This window comes from Stegostoma tigrinum, chromosome 15, assembly GCF_030684315.1.
Source record: "Stegostoma tigrinum isolate sSteTig4 chromosome 15, sSteTig4.hap1, whole genome shotgun sequence".
Taxonomy (NCBI): domain Eukaryota; kingdom Metazoa; phylum Chordata; class Chondrichthyes; order Orectolobiformes; family Stegostomatidae; genus Stegostoma; species Stegostoma tigrinum.
Window position 1 is genome coordinate 34,607,135 of NC_081368.1, and position 18,106 is coordinate 34,625,240.

Sequence of the window (18,106 nt, forward strand, 5' to 3'; positions counted from 1 at the left end):
TAAGATAGTCTAAGGAAATTGAATTTGCTCTATAAATCCCAGTTCTGTTCACAGTTGAGATTTATTTTTTAAATTTCTGTACCAATTTAAGAAAGACATTACCATTTAAAATAAAGGGAAACAAACATTAGTGCTTTATTTGTTACTGTCGACTGGCCACCACTAAGAACTCACTGGCAGCTATAAAGGACAGAATCTTATGTTTTTTTGGCTAAGTGTCAGATGTGTCATGTATTTTGAAGAGTCTTATGACCTAGCAAGTTTTCTCTTTATAGCTGATGAAATATGAGATGAAGCTAGTTTGTAATATAAACACTGATTGAACGAGTTTTTTAGATATCTGGAACTTAAGAGCGAGGCAAGAGTGGACATTGGACCACTGGAAAATAAGGCTGGAAAAGTAGTAATAGGGAGCAAAGAAATGGCAGAAGAATTGAACAGGCACTTTGCATCAGTTTTCACAATGGAAGACACCAATAACATACCAGAACTTCAAGAGTCATGGGCAGAGATGAGGGTAGAGGGCATCACTAAGAAGAATGTGCTGGGGAAGCTGAAGGTCTGACGGTGGACTACACCCCAGAGTTCTGAAGGAGATAGCTGAGGAGATTGTAAAGGCATTGGTGCTGATCTTTCAGGAATCACTGGAGTCTGGGAGGGTTCCAGAGGGCTGGAAAATGGTTTATGTAACACTTCTGTTCAAGAAGAGAGGAAGGCAGAAGACAAAAAACTATAACCAGTTAGCCTGACCTCAAAACATTGGTAAGATTTTAGAGTCCATTATTAAGGATGAGATTGCAGAATACCTGGATAGTAAAATAGTGCTGAGTCAGCACAGCTTTGTCAAGGGGAGGTCAATCCTGACAAACCTGTTAGAATTCTTTGAAGAGGTAATGAACAAGTTAGACAAAGGAGATCCAGTTGATGTGATCTATTTGGATTTCTAGAAGGCCTTTGACAAGGTGCCACATAGGAGGCTGCTAAATAAGATAGAAGACCATAGTGTCAGGATAAGGTATTGGCATGGATAGAGGATTGGCTGACTGGCAGAAGGCAGAAAGTAGGTATAAAAAGGGTCTTTTCAAGGATGGCAGCCAGTGACTAGTGGAGTTCTACAGGGGTCAAGTCTTGGGACCACAGTTAATCCGGCTATATATTAATGACCTAGATGAAGAGACAGAGAGCACTCTTGCTAACTTTGCAGACAATACAAAGATATGAGGAGAGATAGGTAGTGTTCTCAAAGCACAGAAGTCACAGAAAGACATTGAACAAGGAAAAGAAGTGGCAGATGGAATACATGTGGGGAAACGTGAGGTTATGCACTTTGATAGGAAGAATAAAGGGATAGAATCATAGAAACATGGAAGATAGGAGCAGGAGGAGGCCATTCAGCCCTTTTAGCCTGCTCTACCATTCATCGTGACCATGGTAGATCATCCAACTCAATTGCCTAATCCTGCTTTCTCCCCATAACCTTTTACCCCATTTGCCCCAAGTGCTATATCTACGCACCTCTTGAATACGTTCAATGTTTTGACATTGACTATTTTCATTGATATTTGACTATTTTGTAGAAGAGGCTTCAGAAATCTGAACAGAAAGGGACTTGGGAATACTAGCTGAGAATTGTCTTCATGAGGGTTCAATTGGCACTTAGGAAGGCAAATGCAATGTTCACATTTGTTTCAAGAGGGCTGAAATACAAGAGCAGAGATGTAGTGCTGAGGCTATATAAGGCTCTGGTCTGACGGCATTTGGAATATTGTGAGTAATTTTGGGCCTTGTGTCTAAAGAAGGATGTGTTTGCTTTGGAGATTGCCCAGAGGAAGTTTATAAGGATGATCGCAGGGATTAAGAGTTTGTCAAATGAGGAGTGGTTGAGGACTCTGGGTCTGCACTCATTGGAATTTAAAATAGAAAAAGAGGATCTGATTGAAATTTACAGAATACTGAGAGACCTGGATAGACTGGTCATGGAGAAGATGTTTCCGTTAGTAGGAGGGACCAGGTCCTAAGGGCTCTTCCTCAGAGTGAACGGGCTACCCTTTAGAACTGAGCTGAGGAGGAATTTCTTCAGCCAGAAGATGGTTATTCTGTTGAACTGATTTCCACAGAGGGCCATGGAGAACAAGTTATTGCATGTATTTAATAGATAGATAAGTTCTTGATTCGTAAGGAAATCAAGAGTTTTGGGGAGAAGGCAGAAGAATCGGGTTGAGACTCATTGAATGGCGGAACAGACTTGATGGGCCAAATGGACTAATTCTGCTCCAACATCTTATGGCCTTATTAACTAGCTACTCTGCACTATGGAATCAATCATGTCCAGCCCCATTTTACCATGCACAGTTCTTGGAACAACTCGTCACTGCGGGGATATGCCAGAAATAACCAACATCCCTTGTGATGCTGCCATCTTTAAAGTCCACAGTGGACCTGGACAAGCACTATCCTTGAAGCACCATCAAGTGCCATAGCAGGTTTCTCGCTACGCAATGGTGAGTCACCAATTAAAGGTGATTATTGCTTGTCAAATGCAATCATAAGTGCACAGCTTGGCTCATTAACATTCAACTACCTATCTTACCATATGAGCCAAAAAAACTAGACTTTGAGAAATTGTGACATTAAATTTCTGCACATATACCTGACGATTTCAGCTCACCGCCTGTTCCATAGAACTTCCATATCGAACACTGCAGGCTGATGCATCAGGGCATGCTTCATGGACACCAGCCATACATACCCCATTTCCACAGATATTGGCGTCTGATATGTGCCAGCTTCTAATAAGCCCCTTACAGAGAGGAGAAGGTGTTACAAGAGATGAAAGTGGCTGATAAAGCTATTACCATTGGGTGCAGCAGGTGAGGTGTCCTGATCTAGTAAATAGGCTGCACAGAAGCCTTACAACGTTAGTGATGTCAGGGGTTGGGAGGATGAGAGTGAGTGAGGGAAGATATTGCAGTCAATAATGAGAGAGCCTGAGCCTTCAGTAGGTGGTTGGTACCCTGGCAGAGATAGAGTGTGTGTGAAGCTCCAAAGATAAAAAGGTGAAACTTACCAGAGAGTGGTGGGCATGTGGAACTCATTGCCATGGAGTGCAGTGGAGGCCGGGACGCTGGATGCCTTCAAGGCAGAGATCAACAAATTCTTGATCTCAGAAGTAATCAAGGGCTACAGGGAGAGTGCAGGAAAGTGGAGTTGAAATGCCCATCAGCCATGATTTAAATGGCGGAGTGGACTTGATGGGCCGAATGGCCTTACTTCCACTCCTATGTCTTATGGTCTTATGGTCTTATGGTTTTATGGTCTTACCTGATGGGGTGAAGAAGGATATTGATCTTCCAACAGTATGGGCATTCCTCCAGAATTCTGGAATATCTGCTGAGTGACGGTTTTTTCTGGGAATTTCAAATGGTCAGATGGGGTGAAAATCAAGTATGAGAGATGCCATAGGGATGAGTCAGGCAATTAATGAGGTGAGTATCATAAGATAGGCTGGAAAACTTGCTAGGCTTCAAAGCAAAAACAAACCCTGAAAAGAACTCACCATAACTTGGACTTAGCCAAAAAAATGTAAGACTCAGTCCAAAGAGTCTATTACCCATAAATTGTGGTAACTCCAACCCTTTCTGTTTCAGAAGAACATGTAATTTGTCAGAGGCCAGCCTGCCCTGCCCAATTTCCTCCTCCAGTCTGGCTAGTGGAAAATGTGGTTTTGGGAGGCCCATTAAGAGCACAAACAAGAAAACCAATATAATAAAACATGAAGTACTGCCAAGTTTATATTAGCCTTCAGCATGATCATGAAGGAAAAACGTGAAGGCTGATGAGTAAGAAATCACACAAGCTGTCATTTATAAACCGCTGAGTTTTTCTCAGATTCAAAAGTAGTCCTTAATTATTTGACCCAATACTTCACACCTATGGATTACCAAATTTAATTTATGTTTCCTTAGTCAAGGAATTGGCAGTTTTCCCTCTTTGTTTATTGTAGAAATTTTGAGGAAAGATTTGGAGCTTTGCATTGAAAAATTCCTTGGATAGTCCATCCAAGGAGTCTTGCTGTGTATTTAAATGTTCTATGGAACACGAGGTCCAAATTCCCTTTCCCACAAGATCTACTCCAAAATGCATGGACCACTCCTTTTAGAGGGTTGAAGTGAGACACCATTACCTGTAAGAATGATCCAACAGTGCACACCTTGATATGTCTTTGAAAGGCAAAACAGCCCCAAGAGCGTTTTCTAGATTAAAATGAAGCCTTATTTTAAAGATCTTCAGATTAAAATGGCTCCGTATTCCAACTGGACAATGCTTAACAATCTCTTCTGAAACTGGTTACTAAACTCTGTGTAGTCTTTGGTTTTCCTTCTAACAGTACTCAGCACAGCTCTCATCAGGTCAGAAATCTGTCGAGATAACAAAATAGCAGTTAAAATGTAGTCAATAGCCTAAAGGTTCACTCATATTCTACTGTGACACAAGGAACATGGTAATATTAAAACAATAAGACATCATCTTTGCAGAAATCAGTGTGCAACAAACCCTGGTTACAACTATCCAGCAGTTCTCAGTCTTTGGCCCTGAGTAATATAATGGACAATTTACCTTCACTGCAGCTGTTCATAGACCCTCCTGCCAGGAGGTCTGCTGTCATGATGTGTCATGCATACCTGTCTTGTGCCATCTTCACACATTCACTGTACTCCATCTGCAATCATTCAATTATACCTAGGGTTAGCCCTCTTTCTTCTGTCCCCTACTTTGCCTCTAGAAAAGATTTCAGCTCTAATCAAAGGGCCAGACTACTGACATTTCCTTGCCTGGATGTCATTTACCAGAAAAGAAAACAAAAAACTGTGGATGCTGGAAATCAGAAATAAAAACAGAAATTGCTAGAAAAGCTCAGCAGGTCTGGCTGCGTCTGTGGAGAGAAAGCAGGATTAACGTTTTGGTTCCAGCGACCCTTCTTCAGGAACTTGATGCATCTGTTGCAACAAAGGTATAATGAGATTAATAAGGTGGACTGTAAAACTAATGTAATCAGAAGGATGCTAATACATACAGCTCTGCTGGACCACTACCTCTTTCACACTTTCCACTGTGTCTGCATTGTCAGACTGCTTACCCAACATCTATTGCTGGATAAGCAGAAAATTCCTCCAAGGAAATATTTGGATGACAACTGGCTTCAGTTCCTGCCACAAACCCAATGACTTTGCCACAGATTCCCTTATCCCCTGGAAATGGTTGAGGCTGAACAGTCTATCTGGCTCAAATACGGCACTGAATTTCAAAGATAACGTAACTGCACATTTACTGAGACTAGTCCCAACTTCATAATATCACTCATTTCCACTCCTGCTTCAGCTCTTCTGCTGCTGAGACTTTGTTCCCTCCAGATAACTATTTTAATGCGGTCCCAACTGACTTCTCACATTGTACCCTCTACAAGCGTGAAATCAGCCAAAACTCTTTTCCCAGTGCCGTAGTTTGCACTACATACTTTCCACCCGCGTGCTTGCTATCAGACACAGACTCACAGTTTAGCAACAACACAGTCTTAAAATTCTCATTCATGTTTTCAATTCCCTGCATGACCCTCGCCTCCCTTTCTCTGTGAGTTCCTCCAGGCCTACAACACTCAAAGATATCTACACTCATTTGATTCTGGCTCTTCTGCTTTCCAGGTTTTAATTGCTCCACCATTGGTAACCATATTTTCAGCTGCCAAGCACTGGAATTCCCTCCCCAATCCCTCAGCATCTTTCTATCTGAGTTTCCTCCTTCAGGGCAATCCGTAAACATTCCTCTTTTGACCAAACATTTGGTTAATTACCCGAATATGGATCACTGCCTTTCTTTGTTTCATACTGCCTCTGTAAATCACCTTGCAGTGTTTTATTAGATTCAAGGCACTATACAAGTGCAAGTTTTTTTGTTATTTTGTGTGAAAATAAAAGATTTTTTCCTACCGTGTCAAAACGGAAAGAGATTGTTTTGAGTTTGGCTGCATTCACCATTTCGCCCTTCGTTGTAATGTTTTGATTTGATGTACTGTAGCTCTAAATAGTATCACATTGTACATTCTTATCATCAAACCAAAGAGTGTTTTGAATAGAAGCTGTCACCACATTTTCCTGGCTGATAGAAGTTACTGCTAATAAAAGAATTCTATGCCCACAAATGTCTCAGTCCCCAAGCATAATACCTTTACCCAAAAATTGGGCTTTTCCTCGGTGAGTAGCAATCAGATAGCTGAAGATTCAGATGACAATTTATTCTCAATGGACAGATGACATCATTCAGCTGTTGATCTGAAACAAGACAATAGGAGGAAAAAATAGTTGTGCGAAACATCTCTGAAACACTTACAAACAATTGGTTGAATGGTATGCAGATCCAACAGAAAAATGAGCAATCATTCCTCTTTTTTTTAATGTAGGCTTTATCAGCTAGGTCAGCACTTATTGCCCATTACCAATTTCCAGAGGGCAGTTAAGAGTTTGTTGTTGTGTGTCAGGGTTTACTTGGAGACCAGCACCAGTAAGGATAGCAGATTTCCTTCCTTTAGGAATGTTAGTGAATCCGTTAGAGCTTTACAACAACAGTTGCACAGTTGCCATTATGCAGGTCACTAAGTTGCCACATTCCTTGTCATAGTTACAGCTTCAAATTATACCTGTGATTTTAACAATCAATGTATTTTGGGCTGGATTTTATGGTTCCCAAACCAACAGTTTGAAGGCTGGGGGTGGGATCAGGGTGTCACTCGCTCACTTGCCTTGAGGCCTGTTGAGGGCCATGAATGGTCAATTAATGCACACTTGACGGCTTCATTCTGCTCCTGCCACTATGTTTAAATGCAGAAGGGGATAGCAAAGGCAAGGCAGGCAGCTCACCAACATATATTTCTTAAATACCAGAGGATTCAGTGATGGAACTTCCAAGGATGCTGTGGTTGTGGAAGACATTACTCCACATCAGCCAGGTAAATGTGACAAAGGACTCTAATGAAAACATTGGAATGTTTCAGAGTTTCTGTGGGTATGGGATGGGAAGGGGGTCAGAGTGCAGCAGCCACTCTCTTTTTAATGTAATGTGTTAGTTCCCCAGCTAGAGTGGCACCTTCACCATGTTTGTGCACATTGTGTGACCAGCGCCATGGAGAGGTAGTTGATAGGGCTGCTGAAGATGTGATCACACCAGTTTATACCAGTCATGGGGGAGGTCTCCACTATCGTCTGGACAGAGTGTACCACATCATCCTGGTATTGTGTGTTCTGCACAAACGAAGAAGGCAAATAGGCTAAGGAGCCAGGGGAACAGGTGCAGTCATTCAAGGATAATGCTGAGGACAAGAGGAAGAGGAAATCTTCTTGTGGTTAACAGAGCTCAGCTGCTTTGGGCTCTACAAGCAGACAGAACCTGACTGACACCCAGTGTGCTGAGTGCAGAAAATTATCATGGATTGTTAAGCTCATGATGCCAGCATTTGCTTTGCAATGTGAATGTGAACTCCAGCCTGTATTTATTTTGCTGTGTCATATTTTGCTCAGGGTCAATAAAAACTCAGGTTTGCACTTGTCCAACTGTTTGCCTGTTAGTATGTAATGGCACCCTTTTGGAAAAATGATGAGATTGGTGTATCCGGTGGGAACACATTAGCAGTGACTTACAGAGGGTGTTTAGGCAGGATGTATTTAAGACCAGGTGAGCTATGTGGTCTAGTGGTTAAACAGTGATTAGAGTGAGGGAATGATGTCAGGGACAGTCAGCCAAGCCGTAAGACCACAAGATGTAAGAGCAGACAAATGCCATTTGCCCCATCAAGTTTGCTCCATCGCTATAGGCCATGATTCGCATGACTTTGTGGCTGCCACATCATTATGCTGCTGGAGAGCAGCAATACTGCATTGACCTCATCTAAGTCCAGAGTGATATTTCAAGTTGTTGCAGGCATAATGGATGCCGGTCTTTTGCAGATATCCACTGATTGGTGAATTTTTCTGGGAATGGTGTGTTGTAAGATGGGGATGAAATTGGAAATGAGGAACACCATAGGAGTGGGCTAGGTAGTTCATGGGTCACATTTGGTAAGATACAGTAAAAAATCTCAGTTGGCCTCATGTCAAGGATCCTTCCAAAAAACTTGACACAACTCACACTTAGCCAAATATAATGTAATATCCAGGGCCTGGTGTTTTGTGTGCTCATGAAAATAATGGATGCCATTTACAGGGAATGAGATACTTTCCATTTTTGACACCAGAATGAACATCTAGTAGTCCCAAATCAAGACAATCAAAAGATACATATCGTTTATGTTATCTATCTTCTGCCCTGTGCTTAGCTGAAATCTGAATACTTCCTGTAAGTGACAATTTTCTGCTTTATAAGCTAGCCTACAGCCTCTCTTAATAGAAAGGCAATGTTTCCATACTCAATAACTAATAAAGATATCTGCTATATTTTACTGGGTGCCAAATTCTCCAACCTCCCATGCAAAACTTTGGTCCTGAGCTCCCCCAACTGAAACCCAGCTGCCCTGCATTGATGTTTCACTAGCAGCAGCCTTCATTGTTTCAGAATGGGCCTTCCATCTCCATCTGAGAGGAATCCCTACTCTAGAGAGGTGCTGGCCAATTTGATTGGCAGACAGCTCAGTCATCGCTGCAGCAGCAAGATCGAGCAACGGTCACTAATAGCATTGGCTGTTCCCGAAATGAAGTGATGGAGCCTGGACTGAAAGTTATACTGGGAACTTTGAACAGGTATAGTTGATAGATACCATTGAGGTAGGAGAGAGAATTGATGTGAGGCTGAGTTTGAATGCCTTGGGTAAAGACAGCGTTAAATGAGGACTATCAATGGACAGAGGGGACATCTAAAATAAGGTATTTCCAATTTCCTTTCTTGTTTCATATTCATTCAAAAGATGTGAGCTTCGCTGGATACACATACACTTGGCAATAGTCATCAACAGACTTAACCCAGAATTGTATTGAATTCACATTGCACTATCTGTAATATTGGGATATGAACGTAAGATGCTAGAACATTACCTGGGTCTCTGGACTAATAGTCTGGCAATAAACCCTTGACATGTGCATCTTATCATCGCCCAAAAGGGATCAATCACATGCAAACAAACAATCTGACAAGTCCAATTCATCGAATTTTACCTCCAACTGTCCTCCCTGTACCCTGAAACTTGACATTACTCCTTAATGCTGCTCCTCTACACCCTCCCTGAATGCCATGCTGGTGATAACTGCCAATACCAGTCCCTCTCATACGCCCTCTGAAGATGTCTTGCCTCTGCTTTACCCCTCAGCCTTGACTTCCCCACATTGTTTGACAGTCATTACCCCCACTGCTCCTTCAAGTATCCCTTGTACCCTCCTTACTGCTCAATGGGTAAACACCCAAAACTATATTCACCCCAGAACTCTAACCAACTTCAAACAGCAGGTCCTAAGCATGATTGATCTAACTCCTGACCACCTTCTTTATAGCTGTTTGACTAACAGTAGCGATTCCCTTGACTGCTGCAGTTGGCCCTACAGAACGGATCATTCCCCACCTCCCAACACTGCAATTGGACACATCCCCTGATGGCGAGTGTCCCAAGCTGACAACTTACTATTGCCAAGCCGCTGGACTGTGTGTGGATTGTGCCCCGGATAAATGGCATTTATAACTCCCGGCCAAAAGGAAACCCCAACACCACACCCACTTTGACTAAATTGATGACAAACCTCCACAACTTTCTGACATGACCATTTGATTTGGTATACATGCAGAGTGTTTGCTGCCTGACCTGCTCTGTTCCTCCAGCTCCGCACTATATTGACTCTGACTCCAGCAACTGCAGTTCTTGCTATCTCCGTGTTATTTGTCATATTGCCCCTCGTCTTTCAGCTAAACAAATCCACATAGCGATTATGTTCCATTTGAATACCAACCCCATCCTTCTTCATCTATCTCTATTAACAGAACTCAGCACTCCCTTCTTCCTCACCTGCTTATTTAATCACACTTTCAATGTACCTGTAACAATCACCTGTGAAATGTAACTGTACTATTCACCACAACTACACATTGTGGAAGTAAGATTCCATATTCTCACTACTCTCAGGACAAACATGCTTATTCTAAATTCCCATTTGAGTACTTAGTGACTATCTTCTATTAAAATCTTCATAATTAGCATTTCCCATTAGAGGAAACAGTCTGTAAATGCCCATTCTCCTAAAATCTTTCAGAATTTTATAGATTTCAATGAAAGTCATCCCACAGTCTTCTTTTTTCAAGACAGAAGAGGCACATCTTATTCTCTTTTTTATGGTAATGCCTAGGAGAGCAAGCCTGCAGACACCTGGGAACTCCACCATCTCTAAGTTGTACACCAAGTCACACACTATCCCAATTTGAAATTATATCACTATTCCTTCACTGTCAATAAGTCAAAATCTGAGAACCCCTTCCCGAACATTGTTGTGAGTGCATGTGCATCATATGGGCCACAGTGGCTCAAGAAGTTAGTTCAAGAAAGTGGCTCACCATCACAATCTCAATGGCAAATAGAAGCGAGCAATAACTGTTAGCCTTTGCAGTGATACCCCATGCTGTGAGAGAATATAAGTAAAGGTTCAGTTAAAAGACTTCTGGCATAATCCCACTCTTGTGTTCTTTTATGTTCTTCTTATGGCAACCAGACTGTACAGAGTAATCCAGGTGTTGTGCAACCAAACTTTATACAAATTTAGCATAACATCGCAATTTTTCAATTCCTCTGGATATAAACAGCAATGCCTTGTTGCTTTCATATGTCCTTATTAACCCATGTTAGTGCTTTGAAAGCTTCATGAATATGTACTCCCAGATTGCTTTGCTTCCATTTGGATTCTTATTTTTCAAGTCAAGTCTGTCTGCCTCATTTTTCTTATTAAAACATATTATCTTACATTTACGTGTGTTGAAATTCATTTAGCAAGGATATGGCTGATGTACAATTTTATTTTCTTTAAATTTATTATGGATGTCACAAAGAAGTCAGTATTTACCTCATCCCTAATTGCTCTGGAGAAGATAATGGTGAGCTGCTTTCTTGAAACGCTGCACTCTTTGGGGTGTAGGCCAGCCACAGCGTAGCTTGGAAGGGATTCCCTGGAATTCGACCCAATGACTCTAAAGAAACAGTGATATACTTCCAAGTCAGGATGGTGTGTGGCTTGGAAGGAAAATTGCAGATAGTGTTGTCCCCATGTATCTGCTGCCCTTATCCTTTGCAGGTTTTGGAAGGGACCTTGGTGAGTTACTGCAGTGCAACTCGTAAATTGTTCACTGCTACCACAATGCTTCGGTAGTGAATGAACTGAATATGGAAGTGGCAGATGGATATCAATCAAGTAGGCTGCTTTGCCCTGGATGTTGTCAAGCTTCCTGACTGTTAATGAGGCTGCACACATCCAAGCAAGTGGGAAGTATTCCATCACACTCCTGACTTGTGCCTGTAGAAGATGGACAGGCCTTGGGAGGTCAGAAGGTGAGCTATACAAGTAAGTACTCCCATCTCTGACCTGTTCTTGTAGCCACAGTAGTAACATGGTTGGTTTAGTTCAGTCCAGCCAATCCAATGATAACCCCTCAGATAGTCATCGTGAGAGATTCAGTGATGGTAATTCTGTTGAATATCAAGGGTGATGGTTAGATTCTCTCTTTTTAGAGATGATCATTGCCTATTGTGTCTGATGCAAATGTTACTTGCCATGTATCAATCCAAACCAGGAAGCTGTCCAGTTCTTGCTGCAAATAGACACAGACTACTCAAGTATGTGAGATATTGCAAATGGTGTCGAACATCGTGCAATTATCAGTGAACACCTCCAATTCTATTCTAATTGTAGAGGAATGTCACTGGTAAAGCAGCTGAATATGGCAGGGCCTGGGACTCCAATCAGAGGAACTTCCATCCCATCTTAATACTCATTTCTCTATTCATGTGCTTGCAGCTTGGTATTTTGCATTATGCTCCTTGACAATTTAATTGGGCCACTTTATTTGGCTCCATAGCATTGCCCTTTCAGCACTACACAAGCCTCCAAAATTGCAGCCTCAGCAAAACAGGTAGAATTCTGATCTGGTTGCCCCGGCAGCCCATGCAGGGCGTGTCCACTGGAAGTATGCATAGAAATCCAATTGTGAAGTCAATCACTGCTTTGATGGCAGCAGTGCTGTTTGGAAGTTCAATTGTACAGCTAGTGCTTGCGGCACACTGATAAGGTCCCAATGCCTGAATATCCGGGTACAAATCCCACCTGCTCTTAAGATAGCAAAGTGTGGAGCTGGATGAACACAGCAGGCCAAGCTGCATCTTAGGAGCATATTTCAGGCCTAGACCCTACATCTGAAAAGGGGGAGGGAGAGAGGGTTCTGAAATAAATAGGGAGAGAAGGGGAGGCGGATCAAAGGTGGATAGAGACCCCCTGAGGTTTGTCCGGATGGAGGAGGGTAATTTCTCAGGTTAGGCATCTCTGGAAGAGGCTTCGTAGTGAGGTTAAAATTGTATCTGCATTTAAGATGGGGTGTCTCACTCAGACATCTGAACAAGTTGACCTTAAAGAAAAATCTGCCACTTGCACCCTCGCTTAATGCTGCACAACTGAACACATTGTAAAGTGGCAGGAGGAGTACGCCTAACATTTCAGCTTCAGGAGGTCATCAACTAATTGCTGAATTCTCCTGGTTGTCGCTATGATTGTAAAAGGGTTTGGTGGTTCCCAGACTTATTCAAATTTACTACAGTCTACAGAAAAAGGCATGTGAACCTCTGTCCTTCCTTCAAGGTTTCTGCTTAAATCACTTGCTCCTTTTCACAAGCACAGCCACACGTAACCATACGTGGAGAACAGGGAGAACGGGCAGATATAACACGGGGCAGGACAAACTGCTGGAAGATGGAGAAATTAGAACAGTAGAAGCCATTGATTTTCAAGGAGCAATTCTCTTAATTGAGTATCAGTAAGGATCAATGTATTCAACATTTCTGCTTCACTGAAGGCTTTCTGCCTCTTCTTGACACCTGCTGCAGCCACAGCTTATCAGGAAGAAACAGTCAGCATACCTATAATACACTGTCACAAAAAAAATGCGACAGAACAGACCCATAGAGTGCTTCAACCACCTTTATTCTTGAGGAGTCTTAACATTTTCAACGGAGTATGCGTTCTAGAGTTTGCTTCACGCTGCGCAATCTCACTACCATGAAGGCACAGTCCTTGTCACTAACTATATTGTGATCAGCTGAGGAAAAAGAAAAGCAAGAAGAAGAGGAGGCGAAAGGTGGTAGCGAGAAAGAAAGGAGGCAAACAGCATAACCTGTTTCAGACTGGACTGTTTAAGATTGGCTTACCAGATTCGCATGCCCAAAAATCAACCTCAATTCTCCACTCACTAATAGCCCCACATTCTACCTTCTGTCTGCTACCAAGCTATTGCAGTATTCAGAGATAACAAGGTGTAGAGCTGGATGAACACAGCAGGCCAAACAGCGTCTTAGGAGCTTTCCTGCTCCTCTGATGCTGCTTGGCCTGCTGTGTTCATTCAGCTCTACACCATGTTATCTCTATTGCAGTATTCACTTTGGATGTGGCCACATTACAAATTCTAAAGCCACTGCGTCATACATAATCCAAACTATATTATATACAAATATCAATTAATCACCTTTGTGTAGAGTATGGTGTTACGTAATTACAAACAACTTCTTCGTTTGCAGAAGCAATCTTCAAATATAGACCAAGACGATAGGTAAAGAAACGATTAAGTGTCAGGGGAATATTAGTCAAAATTATTTTTATTTGACTTTTCTGTAGAGTTTTTTTAATCAGTTTGAATCTATCCACAAAAGCAAGTCATTTAGCCCAACAATCTATTTGCAAGATGTTCCTTTCACTTCAAGTTATTCATTAAATTTGTATCAGAGATAATGGGAACTGCAGATGCTGGAGAATCCAAGATAACAAAGTGTGGAGCTGGATGAACACAGCAGGCCAAGTAGCATCTTCAGAGCACAAAAGCTAATGTTTTGGGCCTAGACCCTTCTCTCGGCCTGAAACGTCAGCTCTTGTGTTCCTAAGGTGCTGCTTGGCCTGCTGTGTTCCTCCAGCTCCACAATTCATTAAATTTGATTTGTTACTCATTAGCTCCAAATATACTTCATAAAATAAGTGGCATTCATACATTCTTTATCTGTTAATTTTTTCCCCTCCTCTTTCTTCCTGACGAAATTGACTCCTTCCTGGATTATATTTCTACAGGTACTGAGTTTTTCTATTCTGGTGTCTCATGTAAGTGACAATTATTTTTTATATAAATCAAAATAATAAGTGACAACGATCTACTCCTGTGTTTGGGACCTCCCAAACTAGCCTGATTTGGTTCTTAGCAGAAGGTTACTAGATTATTTTTTTCAGGAGTAGGACGCACAGTTGATTTTTTGTCTCCATATGTTATTAGTCATTACACTCTTGCATCTTGGTCAAAGGATTTTAGATTCCAGTTAAATGTTTGCGATTTTCATATATAATCATGGTTGACACATCACTGAAGTTCAGAATACCAACTTTCAGATTAATTGTTCAACTAAGAACCTGCCTGACCTTTCAGATAGTTGTATTTGACACATGGTGATGTTAAAAAAGGTATCTTGTTATTGTCACAATGATGCAACCTGAAAGATGCAGGAACAGCATCTCATATTTCGCTTGGGAACCCTGCAGCCTAAGGGTATCAATTTGAACTTCACAAGCTTCAAAATTCGCCCCACCCCCACCCCCGCTACCGCAACCCAAAACCAGCCTAGCTAGTCCCCGCCTCCCTAACCATTCCTCCCACCTCAAGCCCCACCTCCATCTCCTACCCACCAACCTCAACACCCCTCCTTGACTTGTCCATCCTCCCTGGACTGACCTATCCCCTCCCTAACTCCCCACCTACATTCACCTCACTGGGTCCAACCCCGCCTGTTCGACCCGGCTATTTCCTCTCCACCTATCGCCTCCTTCATCCATTTTCTATCCACCTCCTACTCTCTCCCTATTTATTTCAGTATCCCCTTCCCCTCCCCCATTTCTGAAGAAGGGTCTCAACCCGAAACGTCAGCTTTCCTGCTCATCTGATGCTGCTTGGCCTGCTGTGGTCATCCAGCTCTATGCCGTGTTATGTCAGATTCTCCAGCATCAGCAGTTCCTACTATCTCTATCACATTAGTGACTTGGCCAGTTTTTAGCCTTCAAATAACATAATTAAAATAGATTATGTCAACATGCTTTGTGAACAATTATAGCAACCAAAGTGCTGACACTGATTTGTCTTGTAAGAAGTACGTCCAATATTTGTGGAGATTCTGCCTGCTGTGAAAAAAAACATACTATCTCTGCAGGTACTGGGCATCAGGCTCAGGGCAAATCTGCTCCATAAAAATTGTATTTAGTCAGCTCAGAGCAGTGGATTTCAATTTCAATAACATCTATCTTGAAACTTGAAAGATTACCAACCAACCTGTTGATATGGTGTAAAATCTAGAATACCAAAGAAAATAAACGTCTGAAAACATGTTAAACAAAATACTTTGTCTGATTTAATGAAATACAGTGCTTATTTTAAGAATACTGCTAAGAATGTTCTTCAGTTTTGTGGCGTTTCCCAAGGCTATTATTCACTCAACACCCTGACATTCTCTTTCTTAAATATGCTGGCCAACATGAAGATCAAATCTCAGTATAATACTTCTGGTAATTTATACAACTCGATCAAAATGGGACAATTGAACATTAAACACTTTAAAGGATGAAACTAGCAGAGTTATCAAGTGAAATGTTGGACAATTGATCAAGATTAGAGCTGTGTTTGAGTAATAATATATTTCGGTACTAATCAAGGTGAAGGATATTATGGAATACAAGGTTTTCCTTTTCAAGAATTTAGCATTGTAATCAAGCTCACCAAGATGCTACAGTAAAATCAAATACAAAGTAAGGCTCCTCTGCTAAGCCCCCAAAACTTTGTTCCAGAAAAAGTGACAACAGGGCACTTCAATATTGTGACATTTTCCGATTTGCCATGTTTTCTTCTTTGGCACATATGCTCAAATTCATCCACCTTGAAGTCAAGCAGGAGTACCTGGGCAGCACAAGCTTTGGAGGAAGTAAGTGATGATGAAATTTAGGTAACAGGAGCAACCCAAAATACAAAGCTACACCAAGATACTTTGTTGAAAGGGCTATGGATTATTTCATTAAGGCAGGGTTCATAACCTATGGCTCCAGAGACAAGTGCAATTCATAAATGATATCTTTGTGACTCTTGACCTCAATTAATCAAGCCTATTGTTATTGTAATTAAATAGGTAGTTTAATTTTTTAACTCTTATTAGTTGTATTTGTGACAAAATATAATTCAATAATTTTTTTCTAAAAGCCTTTAAAATGTTGCAGAGTAGTGTTTCTGTCTTGGTTTGTTTATTTATTGGCATTTAAGTAAATGGATTTTGGTTCTTAAGATCTCACATTTGTTGACTAATTTTATAAATGACACTTATTAATGTATCCAATCCCAAAATGGTTACAGTACAGAGGAGACCATTTGTCCTCTTCTATCTATACCAGGTTGCTGCATGAATAATTTACCTAGTGCTACTCTCCTGTCTCCCTTCATCCTATAAATGTTCCCTCTCAGGCAGATGCCCACAGTAATTTTCAATTTGCAGTAGTATGCATTGTGGAATTTTTCTTAGAAGATCATCTGAGCTTCATTTGTGGTGTATCCTTTGCAGACATGGAGCTCCAATATTGCTTGTAGATTTTCATTTTGATGAAAACCACCCCAGGAGTAGTGACATCTCCTTGGGTATCCATGGCAGCACATTAGCAAAAGGCATGATGTAGTTTGACTCACAAAGCCGACAGCTGTTGAGATCCAGTGGGCAAATTTATAAACTGGATGACCTGAGGAGATTCTGATAGTAGGCTTTACACTCCTAACTGATTGTATGGGTCTGTTCCCACATCAGATTAATTGCTGCACAGATTCCTGGTTACCAGCCAGGCAGGGCAGGAAGGGATAAGTGGAGATACTTTTCACAAGGCGATAAGCACACAGCCTAGCCAATTTCTTGTGAGGACTGAAGAAGTTTAAGATAAGGGACAACAAGATTATGAGCTAAAGTTCTGGCAATGGCTGTGAAGACTTACTCATGGCCCAAAACAATAAATTACTGCTCCACATTCAGATTATGTACTGGCTTTGTGAAACAGAAAGTTGACGTCTCATTTACACTTGCCACTAAAGTACATGAATAGATACAGCATCAATTAGATAAAAAATGCCAAATATCTTACATCCTCTCCAAATATAAGTACCGGCAAAGCACCCAATACCAACATATCCACAAAATAATAGATCAATCCATGCTTTGCCTCCACATTTGAATGTAAAATGGAGATGTATTTACATGAGCGAAATACCAATGTAGCAGGCAATGAGCTAATTTGCATGGTTTGTAGTCAGTGTTTTGTTCCTTAGGCAGAGCTTACTATTTATGGGATCACAAATGTCCACCCTCCACTCCAGAAAATAAAAATCGACCACATTTTTATAACAACTTTAGTGTCAAAAACATCCCAAGGTGCAACCATAAATACAACTAGAAGTACGTCAACATTTGGACCATAACTTAAATAAGACTTACTACAACTTTTCATATAATGTTCTGGGTGCAGTGGCTTCTGAGCAACAATAAACCTTTCTAGAAATAATTTTCTTCTGATGTGGATGCCAGTGAAAAGGCAGTTATAGCGTACTCCTGGTTCACCTGGGTTTGATATAACTGAATAGCTTGTGAACCCACTTCAGATAGCCATTAAAGGTCAATCATAGTGGTGTAGGTTTGGAGTGATATAGGTCAGACCAAATAAGACAGATTTCTTTGATCTTTAGGACTATAGAACAGTTTGCTTTTATAATAATACAACGGCTTCATCTTCCCTTTTATTGATAGCAGCTTTTTATTTCCAGACTTTCTTTAAACTGC